The sequence below is a fragment of the Sus scrofa genome, chromosome 1, assembly GCF_000003025.6.
Source record: "Sus scrofa isolate TJ Tabasco breed Duroc chromosome 1, Sscrofa11.1, whole genome shotgun sequence".
NCBI lineage: Eukaryota > Metazoa > Chordata > Mammalia > Artiodactyla > Suidae > Sus > Sus scrofa.
In genome coordinates this window covers 71,401,670-71,422,019 of record NC_010443.5, presented here as the reverse complement: position 1 = coordinate 71,422,019, position 20,350 = coordinate 71,401,670, and the positions used below count along the sequence as shown (strand labels likewise).

The 20,350-nt window shown below is 39.3% G+C and overlaps 1 protein-coding gene across 1 annotated transcript in view; it reads right to left on the bottom strand.

Annotated features, from left to right (window-relative positions):
• Nucleotides 430-20,350, bottom strand: part of LOC106508909 — a 62,179-nt gene continuing 42,258 nt past the window's right edge. Inside the window, exons 4-6 of the mRNA XM_021084573.1 lie at nt 5,525-5,676; nt 3,980-4,090; nt 430-1,017 (exon numbers count right to left, since the gene is read on the bottom strand). The gene's annotated coding sequence lies outside the window, so the exon portion shown is untranslated. The remainder of the gene's footprint in view (nt 1,018-3,979; nt 4,091-5,524; nt 5,677-20,350) is intronic.

Genomic DNA, 20,350 nt, shown 5'->3' with positions numbered 1-20,350 from the left:
CATTTTTTTAGATTCCGCATATAAGTGATATCATAATATAGTGTTTGTCTTTCTCTCTCTTACCTCAATTAATATGATAATCTCTAGGTCCATCCATGTTGCTACAAATGGCAGTATTTCATTCTTTTATACGGCTGAGTAATATTCCATTTTTTAATTCATTCATCTGTTAATGGACACTTAGGTTGTTTCATGTCATGGTTATTGTAACTAGTGCTGCAGTGAACATTGGGGTATATGTATCTTATTCAATTACAGTTTTCACCAGATATATGCTCAGGAGTGGAATTGCAGGACCACATGATAACTCTATTTTTAGACTCTTAAGGAACCTCCATGGTGTCTCCATAGTGGCTGCACCAATTTATATTTCTGCCATCAGTATGGGGGGTTTCTTTTTCTCCATACCTTCTCCAGTGTCTGTAGATTTTTGATGATGGCCATCCTGACCAGCATAAGGTGATATCTCATTGTAATTTTGGTTTGCATTTCTCTTTGATTTGGATATTGTTGAAATAATAGCAACATAGTTTTGGAAGTTCTAGGCACAGTAAACAGAAAAGAAAAAGAAATAAAAGAAACCCAAATTGGAAAAGAAGGAAAACTATCACTGCTTACAGATGATGTGGTGTTATACATAGAAAATCCTAAAGATGCTATCAGAAAACCACTAGAGCTCATCCATGAATTCAGTAAAGTTGCTGGATTAAAAATTAATACACTGCATTTCTATACACTAACAATGAAATATCAGAAAGACAAACTAAAGAAACAATCCTGTTTACCATGGCATCAAAAAGAATAAAATAGCTAGAAACAGACTTACCTAAATAAGCAAAAGACCTCTTCTCCAAAAACTGTAAGATATTGACGAAAGAAACTGAAGTCAATACAGATGGAAAGATATAATGTGTTCTTGGATTGGAAGAATCCTAAGGAAATCCACAGATTCAATGCAATCCTGATTAAATTTCCAATGGCATTTTGTCATAGAAATAGAACAAAATAACTTTAAATCTGTATGGAAACACAAAAGACCCCAAATAGCCAAAACAATCTTGAGAAAGTACAAAACTGGAGGAGTCAGGCCCCCTGGCTTCAGACTATACTACAAAGCTACAGTCATACAGTACTATCATATGGTACTTGTATAAAAATAGACACATAGATCAATGGAAAAGAATAGGAAGTCCAGAAATAAACCCACACACCTATGGTCAACTAATCTAATACAAAGAAGGTAAGCATATACAATGGAGAAAAAATAATCTCTTCAATAAGTGGTGCTGGGAAAACTGGATAACTATCATACAATAATGAAATTAGAACATATTCTTAACACCATATACAGAAATAAACTCAAAATAAATTGAAGACCTAAATGGAAAAGTGTATATTCCTAGTGGAAAACATAGGCAGAATAATGGAAATAAAAACAAAAATAAACAAATTAGGCCTAAACTTAAAAGTTTTTGAGCAGCAAAGAACATCATAAACAAAATGAAAAGACAACTCATAGAGGAGTTCCCGTCATGGCTGAGCAGTTAACAAACTCGACTAGCATCCATGAGGATGTGGGTTCAATCCCTGGCCTTGCTCAGTGGGCTAAGGATCCAGCACTGCCATGAGCTGTAGTGTAGGTGGCAGATGCTGCTCAGATCCTGCGTTGCTGTGGCTCTGGTGTGGGCCAGAGGCTACAGCCCTGATTGAACCCCTAGCCTGGGAACCTCCATATGCCACTAGTGCAGCCCTAGAAAGAAAAAAAAAAAAAAAAAGACAACCATAGGATGGGAGAAAACATTTGCAGATGATGCTACAGGCAATGGATTAATCTCCAAAATGTAAAAACAGCTCATACAGCTTAATATTAAAAAAACCCCCAACAACCCAGTCAAAATGGGCAGAAGACGTAAATAGACACCTCTCAAGAAAGACATATAAGTGGTCAACAGGCATATGAAAAGATGCTCAATATTGCTAATTATCAGAGAAACACCTTATGTGCTTTGATTGAAGCATTTTTACCATTTACATTTAAAGTTATTAATACATATGTACTTATTGCCATTTCATTAAATGTTTTGGGATTGTTTTTGGAGTTCTCTGTTCTTCTTGGACTCTTTTCTTGTGGTCTGATGATTTTCTTTAGTGTTCTATTTGGGTTGTTTCTTTCTGTCTGTCTTTCTTTTTTTGCATCAGCTGTTGGTTTTTGGTTTGTGGTTTCCATGAGGTTCACATATATTGACCTATAATATGTTAGTTTATTTCAAGCTGATAATTATGCAAGTCAGGATGCATTCTAAAAGCACTGCATTTTTAATCCTCCCTGGCCACGTTTTATGTTTTTGGTGTCATACTTTATATCTTTGTGTGTATATCCCTTAACTATTCATTTTATAGTTAATTTTATTACTTTGTCTTTAACTTTCCTGCTAGCTTTTTAAGTGGTTGCATTTATATATATAAATATAGATATATACAGATATAAATATAGATATATACTTGCCTTTACTAGTGAGATGCTTTCTTTATATATTTTCATTCCTGGTTATGGCCTTTTCTTTTTCACTTAAAGAAAACCTGGTAACATTTCTTTTAAGGCCAGTTTAGTGGTGATGAACTTTTTTAGTTTTTGCTATTCTGGGAAAATCTTTCTCTCTCTTTCAATTCCGAATGATAACCTTGCTGGGTAGGTATTCTTGGCTGTCAGTTTTTTCCTTTTAGCACTTTGAATAAACATGCTACTCCATACAGTCTGCAAAGTTTCTGTTGAAAAATCAGCTGATAGTCTTTTGGGGTTCCCTTGTATGTGACTAGTTATTTTTCTCTTAAAGTCTTTAAAATTCTCCCTTCAACTTTTGCCATGTCAATTATATATATCCTGGTATGAATCTTTGAGTACAGCTTGTTTGGGAATTTTTGCACTTCTGCAACTAGATGTCTATTTCCTTCCCCAGGTTAGGGAAGATTTCAGACGTTACTTCTTCAAACAATTTTTCTGGACCTTTGTCTCTTCTCTCTCCTTCCTCTACAATGCAAGTAAAAGTACTAGTATTGGAGTTCCCATTGTGGCTCAGTGGTAAATGAACCCAACTAGTATACATGAGGACGAAGGTTCAATCCCTGTCTTCCCTAAGAGGGTTAAGGATCCGGTGTTGCTGTGAGCGATGGTATACGTCACAGATGAGGCTCAGATCCCAAGTTACTGTGGCTGTAGTATAGGCCGGCAACTTATGGCTCTGATTCTACCCCTAGCCTGGGAAGCTTCATATGCCATAAATGTGGCCCTTTAAAAAAAAAAAAAAAAAAGTGGGGGGGGGGCTAGTATGCTCGATTTTTTTCCAGAGTTTCCTTAAGCTATCCTCATTTAAACATTCTTTTTTTTCTGATTGGATGATTTTCACCATTCTGTTTTCCAGATTGCTGATCCATATCTCCGTATCATCTGCTGTAGATTTTTTCTAATTTATTTTCCAGTTCAGTTGTTGTATTATTCAACCCTAATTGCTTCTTTCTTACAGCTTCTAACACTTTGTTGAAGTTCTCACTGTGTTCCTCCTTTCTTCTTGCAGATTTGGCAAGCATCCCGATGACCATTACTTTGAATTCTTAATCAGATAAATTACATATTTCAATTTCATTAGGGTCCCCCCTGACCTGAGGTTTTATCTTATTCTTTTCTTTGGATCATAATCGTTTATGGAGGAACTCTTCAAATACTTTTTAGATTGAAATGGACAGGAAGAAAAAGAATTATGTATCCTGCTTACTAAAACATATAGCACATCACCTTACTAGTATGAAACACCCCAAACACCCCTTGTCTTCCTCTCTGCCTTCTTGCCAAGACTGAATCCTTAAGTTCAGAACAGCTTCCTCCTAGTATACCAACACAACAATTTCATGGACAATTTCTGGTCTCAATTTCCCACTAGAACGTATGCCCCTCCCTTCAGAACAGGGACCTCCTTATACTTACTTTGTGTGCATGATCCCAGCAGAGTACCTGGCCCATGGTGCAGGCTCAACACATTGTATGATTAGGTATTGCATTTTGCCAGTTCCCACCTCTCACTGGTTTATGGTGAAACTTAAAAGGGATGAAAGTAAAAGTCATAAATTAAATTTCTAATTGCACCAGATCCTCTGCCCCAGGGAGAAAGCAGGCAGCTTTCATCTTTGGAGAGAAGCTTCTTTGAGTGGAGGAGAAGGTTCCTTCCCTTGCTCACTCATTTCCGGGAGCAAGTGAAGCATTTCTTTGTTTCTTCACTCACTAGTCAGGCATGCCCACCATGAAGGATCCAACGGAAGATAAAACCCTGGCTTGCTGCCAGTCACACCATGGCTGTCTCTGCGGGGACATGTTACTCAGGCTCATTTTGGCATAACTTCCGTCACTTCAGTTTACCCAGAAGGGGCAGAGTGTGAGCTCCTGGAAGGGAGCCACATCATGTCTACAGGGCACAAAATAATGGGATTCTTCTGTGTGGCCTCACCCAATTTAAATTATCCTCTTAAGTATCTCAAACACTAAATGCAAACATTCAACCGCCCTCCTCCCTGAGCTCTTGACAAGGCAAAAGGAGTTTGAGAGCTCCTTTTTTTTTAAAATTATTATTTCTTTTTTTCCCCTTCCATAGTCAAGAGAAAACAAAAAAGGATTATCATGCTTCACAGGAGCATGACATAATTTCAGTTAAATTTGAGTTTGGTGTTTAACATGTCAGTTTGTCATTATAAATTGATTTCTCTTTGTAGATCGAGAAACAAAAGAGGTTTTTGGGAAAAAAAATGCTAAAGGAGCTGAATATCCACTCATCATGGGTAGATTAAAAAAATCCATCCAGTTTCTTTAGTTGTGTAGATAAATTTTCATGACTTTTCCTTTTTCTGGTAGTTGTTTATTTTTCTACATGGTATAAGTCAGGTTAATTCAAGCATGTCACACCTAGGATCCTCTGAAAGATAGTTTTACATTTAAATATATTTAAGTCCCTAGGTCCACTTTTTCCCTTCCTGCAATTGTGATAGCTCTACTTCCCATGTCCTCCTGTTGTGACTCTGGCCAAGTTCTCCCAGCCCTCCTAGAGCACAAGAGTACAATTTAGTCACCCCTAGTCCATAGGAACCAATAATGCATCTTTGTAGCTCAGAAACATTATTATAGCTTTCAGAAAGGACCTCTCTACCCTAGTCCTAAAGACCTTATTACTGTCAACTTAACAAGCCCAGTTCATCAAGGAAGTCATGCACCATGTCTATTTTATAAAATGTACCCAGCTGTAGGAGATATTTTATACGGAATGTGTCTAGGGACTCTACACATGTTGACAATTTCTGTTTTCTTTTGCTCAGTAGGGAATTGGTCTTTTTTGCAAAATTGGAAGGAGGGACCACCATGCTTACCACTCCTTACCAACCATCTCTGTTCTATGGGTCTCCTTGGTCAGCTCAGTACAAGTAGAGAGTTGTTACTCACCATCTACATCCACAGCAACAAGATCTGACCCATTTGTGTGCTTACCTTTGAGATGGAGGGGAAAGAGGAGTCTCTGGAGTTCAGATCAGTTGCTCTGATTCCCATTTCCACTGGGGATTGGCTCATTTCTGTTTACTTCTCTCAATCATTCGTTTTTGGTTAGTGACCAGGTCACACAATGAAGAAATTCATATGGTCTGAAATGGCATGTGAATGTGTACATGCGTTAATTAGGTAATTTAGAAAAAGCATATTTGAAAAAATAAACCAGCAAGAACCTGGAACTCATGTCCTGGAACTAGGTTTCCTATTGCCTTAAACAGCTCTTATGAGCACATTCTTGTCAGTGGCTGTTTGAATTAAAAAGCAAAGAATGCATAACACAGACTCATCCAACCCTTTCCCAGACTCTGAAGAACAGCTTGGGGTGGCTCTGTTTCATCAAAGGAAGCTCTGCTCTGCTCCAGGAATGGCTTGTTCATTCTGCTGATGAAGTGGTTGTATTGAGGTGCCGGAAACAAAGCAATGATGTGGGGATAATTTCTATAAAACTTGATGTTTCATCCAAATGTGATTAACACAGCCAAGAATTCTTGCCCTTGTTACCGAGTCAGAGGTTGAGTTAATCAGAGCTAATCTTTATCCACATTTGAAGAAAGGTGTCAATTGATTTTCCTTCCTTTCCATATAATAGGAGGGAGCCATAAATAAGCCTTTTGGTTTTTTATTTGAACATTTTTTTAGTGAGGATCAGAGAATGGAATCTGCCAGATTAGAGATTAATTTAGAGAAGCAGGGTATTCAAGGTGATAAACAACTATGCAAATGTTGTAAAAAATGGTTATTAGATGCATATTCCAGAGATACTGACATTTAAAGCTAGAGCAGGTCAGAAGCTATAAATATAGCCTTGTCTTTGTTCCTTGGGAAGCAGTAGAAGATTATGATAAATATGCACATGAGGATATCAGAATGATTTAAAGTTTTGTTTTTTGTTTTGTTTTGTTTTGTTTTTTGGCCACAGCGTGCAGTGGCTTGATGTGGGCTCAGTTCCCAGACCAGGGATCAAACCTGGGCCACAGCAGTGAAAGCACTGAGTCCTAACCAATAGACCACCAGGGAACTCACAAGAAGGATTCAAAGTTTTAATACTCCCTCTGTCACTTAAGGTTATGATGGAACTGATGTTAATTGCTGGAGCCCTCTCTATACCTCAACGTCCCATCAACAATGAGGGGTAGGATAGCAACCATCCTCACTGAGACATTGAATGACATAATTTAAGCAAAGCTCCTCGCACAAAGTACTCAACAAGTGGTAAGCATTTCTACTTGCTGCTTAAACCATTAAATCAATGTGATACTTCTGCTTCAGGTAATAGTGAAGATTACATACCAAATCAAAGGAAATAGTAACAATTTATCTTATTTGAATTAGTGTTAACTAATACGCTAATACACTAATTTTCTCCGCAATCCACACTTCCTTAACCATGTACACTCAGTAGATTTCTTTTTCTTTTTTTATAGCCAAACCTGTGGCATATGGAAGTCCCCAGGCCATGGGTTAAATCTGAGCTGCAGCTGGGGCCTACACCACAGGCACAGCAACACCAGATCCAAGTTGCAGCTTCGACCTATACCACATCTTGTAGCAACACGTGATCCTTAACCCAATGAGTGAGGCCAGGGATCAAAGCCACATCCCCACAGAGACAATATGTGGTCTCTAACCCACTGGCCCACAATGGGAACTCCTTAATAGATTATTAAAAAACAAAACAAAACCAAACACCAGTAAGTACATATGCGACAGCTGATGTCCAGAAACCTTTCCAAATACATGATAATTTGACTACAGCAAGCTGACTCAGAGGTGGCAAAACAATTCAGTGTTTGGGTAGAGAACACAAATTCTAGTTTAAAGAGCTAATTCCCTTAGACCTCAGTTTCTTTATCAGCCAGGCTTTGGAATGGAGGGCACAGGGAAGGCATCATCTCCCTTCCTGCTTCTCCACTAAAAGGTGGAGCCAGGATTAAAATCTTTTAGGTACCAATACACACATTTGACTACTGTGCTGTAACTTGCTTCCCAAGTTAGGGATAAAGACTGGGCTGTGCCAGTAGTTCCCAACAAGCGACACTCAAGAGAAGCAAGTGGTACAGGGGCAAAAGTTGTGGCTTCTTGGTACCCACTCCTGGGTTTGAATCTAGCTCTGCCACATGTGACAAAAACAAAAACAAACAAACAAACAAACAAAAACCTTGGAAAAATTACTGAATCTCTCTGTGCCTAAGCTTTTTGACCTAGAAAGTGAGGATGGAAACAATACCTGCCCATAAGTTCATAGAATGATAAATTCCTTAATGCAGGCAATTTGCTTAGAACAACAACTTATCTATTACAAGCAGTTATTAAATGTTACTTACCTTGATGGACACATGGGAAACGTGCTAAGGTTGGTTTTGTCCTTCATTTATTTGTTACTGAATCTGTGGGACATTGCCTCATTTACATGATTCTTACTCTGTCCCACAAACCTGGGGCAGTACCTTTTCTCCTTCAAGCACTGACTACTTCAAACACTGCTCATGTATGTTTTTTAATCCTATTTCACAGGGATTTCTGGGACGTGAAGAAGATACTTCTAAATCAAGCTATTCCTTTGCGAGGACTTTTAGGTGTTAAGTTATTTATCTTTGGGGCAATGGGTCCAAAACCACTAAGCTTTAAAAAGTGGTTATCAGAACTGCATTGTAAATTGCTGAGAGCTCTAAAACTGTCAGGTAAATTCTCACTCAGGGAAATTTGACTTTACCACGGAGTCTAGCTTTAAAGTCAGCACTTAAGGCAAAAATTAAACATAATTAAGCTTACTTTTGGGAGTTCCCGTTTGCCTCAGCAAAAACAAACCTAACATCTCCATGAGGATGTATGGGTTTGATCCCTGGCCTCGCTCATTTGGTTAAGGATCCGGCGTTCCCCTGAGCTGTGGTGTAGGTCGCAGACTCAGCTCAGATCCCATGCTGCTATGGCTGTGTAGGCCAGCAGCTGCAGCTCTGTTTCAACCCCTAGCCTGGGAACTTCCATATGCCACAGGCATGGCCCCCAAAACACACACACACACACACACACACACACACACACACACACAAATTAGGATTAACTGTCATGGCTCAGCAGTTAGCAAACCTGACTAGCATCTGCAAGGGTGCGGGTTTGATCCCTGGCCTCGCTCAGCGGGTTAAGGATCTGGTGTTGCCCTGAGCTGTGGTGTAGGTTGCAGACACGGCTCAGATCCCAAGTTGCTGTGGCTGTGGTGTAGGCCAGCAGCTGCAGCTCCAATTGGACCCCTGGCCTGGGAACTTCCATATGCCACAAGTAAGGCCCTAAAAAGACAAAAAGACAAATAAATAAATAAATAATAATCTTCAACTCCGCTTTGTCAGTAAATCCACTATAGTCATTTTTTTCCTCCAGCTTTCAAACAGATCGCTTTTTTTTCTGTTAAACACCCGATAAAGAAATTGACTTGCGTTTAAGCCAGTCTTGTAGAAAAAACAAGCACCACATTAACCAAGCACTTTGTACAAAGTATCTCATTTACTCCTGACAATGGCCTTATGAAGTATTTGTAAGTATTCCTTTTTCACCTGTGAGGGACTGAGGCAGGTGTGCTGTGGAGCAGAATATTGATCTCAGTTCACCGAAGCCCCCAATTTCCCTCTACATGTTCCCTCGGCCCTGAATCGATCACCTCTGTATGACACTGGAAGGTACAAATTACCCTTTACTCTGCTCTAACAAGACTGCTTAGCATCTATTAGAGGCAAGGTTGAGTTTAGAGCTTCTCAAATTGAATGCAGAGAAATTGGAGGAAGTCCAAAAAGACGAGGAACCTGTTTGATTGAAGGTCCAAGAGGGATGCAGTTTACGGGTGGAAAGATACGAAGAGGGAGCGAAAGGCCATTACTGGCTCTGCTGGGTTCTAGAGCCATAAATGAGTTATGCAGGGAAGCCCAGGAAGAATCAGCCAGGAAGTTTGGGTCACTTAATTGCAGCCCTCCTTGAAGTCGGGCTTGGACAGGTGCCTCCTGAGAGTCCCTTCCATCTCAGGGTTCTTGGAATCCACCCCGGACATCACTAAGGAATGTGGCAAAGCTAGACAGATTTTGCCCACAACTAGTGACAGATAGTACTCAGCAGATTCCTGGAACACCTCTCTAAAGGGGGATAAGACTTTACTGTCTTCTCATTTAATGGTGGGAGGTGAGGCCCAGACACTCAATTCACAGGAAAAGGGACTGCTTGACAGGCAGCCCCACGACATCAGGGAGGGTCCACACCTATCCCTGAAGGAGAAGAAGCGCACAGGGCCCCAGGGCATGGGGGGGTGTAATTTGGGTGTAATCAAAGGAATGTTTGTGATGGCTGGTGCCATAAACCTGTGGCCCAGCTCAGCTCTTCCCCTCTGCATAAACAGGCCTGTGAAAGAGACCCATTACTCAAATCACTGGCCCACGATAAAGTCAGATCCTTTCTTGTGCCCATGCTCTTTCTACAGGGTACTTTTTCTCTTAATAGTTTTTTTTTTTCCTGATTATGCATACCACATAATTAACACAAAAAAGGGAAAAACAGAAAAGTATACCAAAGCAGATAAACAATATAAAGAAAATCAGATAGCACAGGGAACTACATTCAATATCCTGTAATAACCCATAATGGAAAAGGATCTGAAAGAGAATATATATGTATAACTGAATCACTTTGTTGTACAACAGAAAATAACACAAAATTATAAATTAACTATATTTCAGTTTTTTAAAAAAGATCATATATTTACTATACATGGTATTTTTTCCTTATAAAACTCAGCTATATGTTTATGATATGGATAACAGTAATAATAATAATGAAATAGCTTATGTGTAAGATGCTGTGCTAAGGGCTTAATTTGCATAGCCTCTTTTTTGGCCAAGCTAGGAACTGAACCTGCACCACAGCAGTGACAACTCTAGATCCTTAATCCGCTGAGCCGCCCACCTTGTATCATCTCTCTTAATGAAAGAAATCTTGGAGAGGAATTATTTGACACTTCCTCCAGCTCCAATCCATTATGGCATTTTTAAAGAGTTAGATATTTTCTTTTCCCTTTCTTAAAAAAAAAAAAATCTAATGATACCAGAATATCAAAATCAGCTAGTTCATCTTATCATCTTTATAGCCTCAGAGGTACGGTTAATATTACAACCTGAGTTTACAAAAATTAATATGACTAATAAGCTTTTAGATTTGTAAGGCCCCTCTTGACTCTGCTAATCTGAAAATTCAACAATGGCCCACCACACTTAATCACCTGGCCAATAGTAAAATTATCCGTCTGATTTCAGAACTGTTTAGAGTTTGTGCTTCAGCCACACTTTATTTTGATGACCCTCTGTAAAGGTCTACTTTTCTTTTTAATTCTGTAATTTTCAGTCTTGTAACTAGTAAAGATGATGTTAATACAAACTTTCTACTAAGCTTTATGAAAGAATTTAAAAGGCCAGCACAGAAGTTCCCACTGTGGTACAGTGGGTTAAGAATCTGACTGCAGTGGCTTGGGCCACGGTGGAGGTGAGAGTTCGATCCCTGGCCTAGAACAGTGGGTTAAAGGATCCTGTGTTGCCCTAGCTGTGGCATAGGTTGCAACTGCAGCTTGTATTCAATCCCTGGCCCTGGAACTTCCATATGCCATGGATGGAGCCATTAAAAAAAAAAAAAAAAAGACCAGAACATCTAAACAATAAACTGCTCATCTACAATTTCTTAATAGAATTGTCTTTGGAATGTAATATAATATTGAACAATGGTCAATAAAAACTGTAAAGTCCTTACAGAGGAATCCACATTTCCAAACTCTTGTTTTCTCTTTTACTTCGGTTGGTTTGTATTTCTATTTCTAAGCAACTTTCCATTTTCTACTAACTCTAAACATTAATTCTCCCCTCTGGAACTGAGATAATTTTTGATTTAAAAATCCTTTAAGGAACAGAGTAGTGGTTACCAGAAGGGCAGAGGTAGGGAAATGGGTGAAAAGGATCAACTGCATGGTGATGAATGGAAACTAAATTTTTTGTGATCATTAAAGAAAGATAAACACTGATATATGAACAAATGAGCAAGAACCATGAAATATTCCCATTCCACTTGAACAAATAAAAAATTAATTGTAGTCAGTTATATCTCAATACAAAATTAATTGTAAAGTAAATAAAAATGGGGAAAATGACAATAATCAATATATAAAGTATATATAAAGTACAAATGAAGAATAACCAATAATAAAGAAATTTATTTAGAGAGCTCCCATTGTGGCTCAGTGGGTTGCCATTCTGACTAGTATCCATAAGGATGTGGGTTTGATCCCTGGCCTCACTCAGTGGGTTAAGGATCCAGCATTGCCATGATTTGTGGTGTAGGTCTCAGACATGGCTCGGATCTGGCATTGCTTGGCTGTTGTGTAGGCCAGCAGTTGCAACTTCAATTCAACCCCTCGCCTGGAGACATCCATATGCTTCAGGTGCAGCCCTAAAAAGAAAAAAAAAAAAAAAAAACATAATGTATTTTTCTTTGTATTGTGCCTCAATTCCAACTGTTACCTATTAGGCAGAAAAATAGACATGTCCCACTCACTAATTCCACACATTAAAGCAACTCTACCAGGTCACTCAAATCAGGTTTAAAAACATGAGAGGGGAATTCCCATTGTGGCTCAGTGGTTAACGAATCTGGCTAGGAATTATGAGGTTACAGGTTTGATCCCTGGCCTTGCTCAGTGGGTTGAGGATCCAGTGTTGCTGTGGCTCTAGCATAGGCTGGCGGCTGCGGCTCTGATTTGACCCCTAAACTAGGAACCTCCATGTGCCGAGGGTGTGGCCCTAGAAAAGACAAAGAAGGAAAAGAAAAAAAAAAATATGAGAGGTGAGCAGAATACATTTAAAGGCTAATCTGCTTTTTTTCCTGAGTATATTTTCCTTGGAATTTGGGTTTTGAGATGAGCTGCCAACTTCAGACCACTGCCGTGCCGTGGCAATGTACCATAGAGCCATAATGAAGGCTGTGGGCATGTGTATGCCTAGAACTGTGTCTGGCACATGGTGGTACGTCATAAATATTTGTAGAATGAATGAATTTGCAAATGATGAAATGATCCTAGGAGCACAGTGAGAAATGGGCAGCTCTAGTCTCTGCCTCCTACCAGGAACCAAGCCAAGAAAACCTCAGCCCTTCCCAGGTTGCACAAAGGGCAGTCACCCTAAATCATTTGGTTCCTGGCCTCAAATGTTGGCTGCAGTTGAGTTTCTGCTACAGAGGAGAGTGAGGTCTTTTCATGAATACTGACTTGGACCTCAAATGCTGACCTTTATAATTTTCCTAAGAACCTCTTTGACACAAAGTAGAAAAGTAGCTGTTAGATATTATTTAGGTCTCCATCCAAATTCCTGAGAGAGAACAACTGCTTATTAACATTAAGATTTGTTTTGTTTTGTTTTGTTTTTTGTCTTTTTAGGGCCTTACTTGCGGCATATGGAGGTTCCCAGGCTAAGGGTCTCATCAGAGCTGTAGCCGCTGGCCTACACCACAGCCACAGCAACACAGGATCTGAGCCGCATCTGAGAGCTACACCACAGCTCATGGCAACACCAGATCCTTAACCCACTGAGCCAGGCCAGGGATCGAACTCGAAACCTCATGGTTCTTAGTTGGATTCACTTCTGCTGTGCCACAATGGGAATTCCTAACATTAAGATTTGTGTTCCAGTTATAGCTACTCATGTGACGACACCCTCTTTATAGGATACACAGAAGAATATTCTCTTTGAATGGTTATAATAGAAAAAGTTTAATTGTACACTTACATATATTTGAATGACATCGTTGGTGAGTGAGCATTTAAATAATTTTTTTTTCTTTTTACGGCCACACCTGTGGCATATGGAAGTTCCCAGGCTACAGGTCAAATCAAAGCGGCAGCTGCCAGCCTACACCACAGCCACAGCAATGCAGGGTCCAAGCCATGTCTGTGACCTACACCATAGTTCATGGCAACGCTGGATTCTCAACCCACTGAGTAAGGCCAAGGATTGAACTCGCATCCCCATGGATACCAGGTAGGTTGGTAACCTGCTGGGCCACAATGGGAACTCTCTAAATAAATAAATTTCTTTATTATTGGTTATTCTTCATTTGTACTGTATATATTGATTATCGTCATTTTCCCCATTTTTACTTACAATTTTTTTTTTTTTTTTTTGGTCTTTTTGCCATTTCTTGGGCCGCTCCCGCGGCATATGGAGGTTCCCAGGCTAGGGGTCTAATCAGAGCTGTAGCTGCCAGCCTACGCCAGAGCCACAGCAACGCGGGATCCAAGCCACGTCTGCAACCTACACCACAGCTCACGGCAACGCCGGATCGTTAACCCATTGAGCAAGGGGCAGGGATCGAACCCGCAACCTCACGGTTCCTAGTCGGATTCGTTAACCACTGCGCCACGACGGGAACTCCGATTTACAATTAATTTTTACTGAGACATAACTGACTGCAATTAATTTTGTATTTGTTCAGGTGGAATGGGAATATATCATGGTTCTTGCTCGTTTGTTCATATATCAGTGTTTATCTTTCTTTAATCAGCTCCATAATGATATTGTCTAGATCTAACTGTAACTTTTATATCAATCAGTTTCATTTACCATTCGAAAAGCAACTAGCTACATACTGAATTTCCTGAATTTAGGTCTTGTTCAGAACAAAATGTATGTGAAAACAATAATGCCATACCTTTCATGATGTAAAAATTTAGGTATTATTTTTTCCATAATATTCAGTACTCTATCCTTACCTAAATCTTTTGCCTCCTGCACTACAGTATAGAAACAAATATCTCCAGATGAGGACTGAAACTTTGAAAATTGCCTGGGCCTCACTGGGACATGCATAAGTTCATGTTTCATCTTTCAGGAAATATCTCCAGTTGAATGTTCAAAAGCAGTGAAATTCTATACCAACCAGAGGCTCTCCTGATTATCAGGGTTCACTAAACTAAGAATTCTGAATGCCTAAGAGATCCCCCAATCTACTCCAAGCAGACACTTCTGCTGTTAAACAGAGAATAAGGGCTTCATGGTGGATGAAGGGGCAAACTTCTTCCCCCAGGATATGACCTTCATCTAAAAGCTGGGAGCTTGTGAATCTCTCAAGGGACTGACTCTAGGCACATGTTCAAATGGAGACAACACACAAGGCTTTGGGAAAGCAGAGGAAAACCGCCAAAAAGAAACTAATGGACAGCCTGGACATACCACACAGCACTTGTTTCAGACAGGAATAAAAATGACAGGTTTTTCCTGGGTGCTGATGGAGAGCTAGCCACGACAGGTATTGTGTAGGACTGCATCACAAAAGGTGTCCTATTCCCCTGGAAAATCCCCAGCCCAGGTCCTGCATCCCTAAGGTCTGCTGGGATGTCGTCCACCTAAAAGCAGCAGCACTTGCAATTCTGGAAGCAGCTCTGACAGCCTTGACACTGACATATGCACAAAGAAGAGGAGCTCAAAGACTTTCTATGAAAAGATCACAGGAAGAGCAAGGAGGTGGAGTCTGGGCAACTTAAGAAGTGCTTTGACCTAAAGTTTTGTAATGGACTTGGTATTTAAATGGGAGAAATGTTCCACTTCTGATACAAACCAACAACAAAGAAAAAGGATAGATAGGGAGTGAGAGCAAAAGAGTTAGGAATAAATTTAACCAAGAAAGTATAAGATTTATGCCCTGAAAACTATAAAACATTGCTGAAAGAAATTAAAGAAAACCTAAATAAATGAAAAAGATTCTATGTTCATGTACTGGAAGACTTAACATTGTTAAGATGGCAATACTACCCAAAGTGATGTGCAGATTCTTTTGTAATCTGAATCCAAATCCCAATTACTTTCTGTGCAGAAATGGAAAAGATGATCCAAAAATGCAAAAGTAATTTCCCTAGAGCCCAAACAGCCAAAACTATTTTGAAAAACGAAAAACAGGTGTTTCCATCGTGACTCAGTGGTTAATGAACCCGACTAGTAACCATGAGGATGCTAGTTTGATCCCTGGCCTTGCTCAGTGGGTTAAGGATCCAGTGTTGTCATGAGCTGTGGTGTAAGTTGAGTTGCGGCTCAGATCCCGAGTTGCTGAGGCTCTGGCAGAGGATGGTGGCTACAGCTCTGATTCAACCTCCATATGCCACAGGTACGGCCCTAAGACAAAGAGACCAAAAAAAAAAAAAGACTTAAAGCAAACTTATTAGTAATAAAAACAATGTGTAGTACTGACATAAAGATCAATGAAATAGAATTGAGAATCCAAAAATAAATCCATACATCTATGGTGAACTGACTTTTTTTTTTTTTTTTTTCATTTTTGACTAACCCATGGCATATGGAGTTCCCAGGCCAGGGATCAAATCCAAGCCACAGTTGTGACCTAAGCCACAGCTGCAGCAACACCATATCTTTAACCCACTGACACGGGGATCAAACCTGCATTCCAGTGCTTCCCAAGATGCTGCGGATCCCGTTGTGCCACAGCAAGAACTCCTATGGTCAATTGATTTTGATAAAGATGCCAAGACCACTCAATGGGGAAAAAAATAAAACTCTTCAACAAATAATGCTGGAACAACTAGATATAGATACAAAAGGATAAAACTGGACCCCTGTCTCATACATGCAAAGATTTATTCAAAATGTATCAATAATACAAATATAAAAGCTAAAACCAAAATGTTCTGGGAGGAAAACATAAAGGTAAATCTTTGTAACATTGGATTTGGCAATGCATTCTTAGATATGGCCCCCAAAGCATAAGCAAAAAAAGAAAAATTAGATAAATCAGACTTGATCAAAGTTAAAAACTGTTGTGCATCAAAAGATACTACCAAGAAAGTGAAAAGACAACGATGACATGGGAGAAATTTTTGAAAAAAAATCTGATAGGTGTTGTCTAATACCCAGAATATATAAAGAACTCTTATAACTCAACAAGAAGACAGATAACCAATTTAAAAATAAGTAAAGGACTAATAGACCTTTCTTCAAAGAAGATATACCAATGGCCAACAAATACCTGAAAGATATTTAATATCAATAGTTACTGGGGGGAGTTCCCATCGTGGCTCAGTGGTTAACAAATCTGACTAGGAACCATGAGGCTGCAGGTTCGATCCCTGGCCTTACTTAATGGGTTAAGGATCCGGTGTTGCGTGAGCTGTGGTGTAGGTCACAGACGCGGCTCGGATCCCGAGTTGCTGTGGCTCTGGTGTAGGCCAGTGGCTACAGCTCCGATTAGACCCCTAGCCTGGGAACCTCCACATGCTGTGGCAGTGGCCCTAGAAAAGGAAAAAAATATATATATAGTTATTGGGAAATGCAAATCAAAATAACAAGATACCATTCCATATCCATTATGATAGCCATAGTTTTTTTAAAAATAAGAAAAAAACAGGGTTGTCAAGAATGTAGAGAAACATAAACCCTCATACTTTGCTAGTAGGAATGTAAAATGGTATAGCTGCTATAGGAAACAGTTTGGCACTTCCTCAAAAAGGGAAACATAGGATTACTATATGACCCAGAAATTCCACTCTATGTGTAGACCCAAAAGAACTGAAAACATATGTTCAAACAAAAACTTATACACAAGTGTTCATTAAAGCACTATTCAAAATAGTCAAGAGGTGGAAATTACCTAAATGTTCATCAACTAATGAACGAGTGAATGAATTGTGGCATATCCATTCAATGGAACATTTTTAAGCCCTAAAAAGGAATGAAGTACAAACACATGCTACACCATGAATTAACTTCAAAAACATTATGCAAAGTTAAAGGAACTAGATGCACACATATTGTATAAATCCATTTATATGAAATACGCAGAATAGGTAAATCCATAGAGAAGAAATCGGATTAGTGATTGTCAGGGGAAGGGAGAAGGAAGAATTGGGAAGTGACTGCTCTATGAGTACAAGGTACCCATACCCTTTCCTTTTGGGGTTATGAAAATATTTTGGAATTTGATGAAGATGGTAGTTGTATGACATTGTCAATGTGCTAAATGCCACTGAAATGTAGAACTTGTAATGGTTAGTTTTATGTTAAGGATATTTTACCTTAATTTTTGAAAGTATGGTGGGAGAGTGATGTAGCCTTTGACAATGATTTTATAAACGTACATTTGCTGACAGATATTTTCATGATTTTCTTTAAGTAATAAATCGGATTATGACGCAGGTTCAATCTCCAGCCCAGATGGTGGGTTAAAGGATCCTGCATTGTGGCAGCTGTAGCATAGGTCACAACTACGGCTCAGATCCGATCCCTGGCCTGGGAATTCCACATGTCACGAAAAAATGAAAATTTAAAAAAATTCTTCAAAATTAAAAAATTATGAATTAAAAAAACAAAAGAATATAAGGAAACAAAATTGCAAAGGTAATTAAGAGTACAAGATCCAGGAGAAGTGAGACAGGGAGAGAAAAATGGGGGGAAGGAGAGGATGAGAAAAAGGAGAAAAGAAAGGAGAACTAGAGCAAGAATTTTAAAGTTAGTGATATCAAGTGTCAGAGGGCCTATGAGGATAGAAGCTGTCTCCCTCACAGCTGGTAGGAGCATGAACTGCACAGACACTTTGGAGAATAACTGGTTAGTAGTTAATAAAATCAAAATGGACATAACCTGGTAATGTTCAGAATGGCAACTCTAGCTAGTAATACTCTGCTGCAGATTTGAAAGTTACTAGGAGAGTAGAGCTAAAAAGTTTTCATCACACTGGAGTTCCCGTTGTGGCTTAGCAATAACAAAGCCAACTAGTATCCAGAGGACACAGGTTCAATCCCTGGCCCTGCTGGTGGGTTAAGGATCCTGTGTTGCTATGGCTGTGGCATAGGCAAGCAGCTGTAGCTCCAATTCAACCCCTAGCCTGGAAACTTCCAATATGCCACAGGTGCAGCCCTTAAATAAATAAATAAATAAATAATAAATTTAAAAGTTCTCACCACAAGAAAAAATCTGTAACTACGGCAGGTGACAGATGTTAACTAGACTTATTGTGATTATTTCACAATACACACCAATATCAAACCTTTATGTTGTACACCTGAAACTAATATAATGTGGTATGCCAATTATACCTCAATATAAAAAATAAAAAATAAAAATAAAATGGACATACTCAAGAGTTCCACTTCTGGTATCTAATCTGCCTTAGGGAGATCATTACATATGTGTGCAAGGAATCATACATACAACATTTGCTAATAATACCCATGTATCAGAAATAACTTAAATAGTTAAGGGAATGGACTTTTTTTTTCTTCTGCTTTTTAGGGCCACACCCACAGCATACGACAGATCCTAGCTGTGTCTGCGACCTACACCATAGCTCAGGGCAATGCCAGATCCTTAACCCACTGAGCAAGGCCAGGGATCCAACCTGCAACCTCATGGTTCCTAGTCAAATTCATTTCCTCTGAGCCATGATGGGAACTCCTGGGAATGGATATATTCTGATACACTAATAATACCCTAATATTACACAGTAGTTTAAAAGAATGATTATATATATATATATATACACACACACACGTACATATGTGTTCTTGTGTATTTTATATAGTCATATATATTTTATACATATATGAAAAAAGAAATGAGTTCCAAGTTATTTTTTGTTCTAAAAAAAGATAGCTGACAATGTAGTTTGATGCCACACAATGTACATTAGTATATGACATTATATCTACATATTACTTGTATAATAAAAAACTTTGTTAATAAAAAGAAATGATGGATACAGGGAAAGAATTATGGAAAATTATATTTATTGTTCACAAGCAGGTCAGGTCCCAACTGCACTGGAGGGGAAGGATCCCACAAAGGCATGAACACCATGGAAGAAAGAAAGAAAGAAGGGGGGAAGGAAGGATGAAAAAAGGGGATAGTGAGCAAGCCAGGCTGGATTCATACCTGGAAGTAGGGGCAATTAACAAGTAAGCACACTAGATGAAATGAGACCTAGTTTAGTACTTGTTTGCTACTACTTCTTTACCACAAACACTCCTCACATTGCAGTTACCACTTGAGTTGTGCAAGCTGAATTGACTGTTTCTATTCAGCCACAGAAGTTTCATCAAGGACCATACCAAAGGCTGTGGATCTCAGACACACAGTTTTTGAAGCAGAAGTGTGGCTGGAAGTCTAAGACAGCCCTGGACCCGTGACTGATCTATGGGGCACCATTTCATTAGTTTTTGTCTCATGGAGATTCTGCAGTGAGGATCAAGGCAAGGACATGTATGTGAAGGAGAAAGAGAAAAGTCAGAATGCAACAGGACAGCAACATTTAACACAAAATTTATCAAAGAAGGGAGTATGCTGTGTGTATTAACATGGTGAACAACACTTACAAGCTATCTTAGTTACTGCAAACTTAATGGCTTAAAATAACACACAATTTGGGTGGGTCAGGAGTCCAGGCATGGCTCAACTGGGTCCTCTGCTTAAGGTTTCACAAAACTGAAATTAAGGTGTCTCCTGGTCTGCATTCTCATCTGGAGGCTTGTCTGGGGAAGAACATCTCCAAGGTCACTTAGATGGTGGACAGGTTTCATTTCCTTGTCCTTGTAGAACCCCAAGGGTCCTGGCTTCTTGCTGGCTATTGTCTGGAGGCTGCTTTTAGCTCCTAGAGGCCACCTGCATCTCCTCACCTCATGGACTTCCCCAGCATGGCCACTTACTTCATCAAGCCAGAAAGCACAGTCTCTAGAAAGAGTGTGTCAGCAAGACT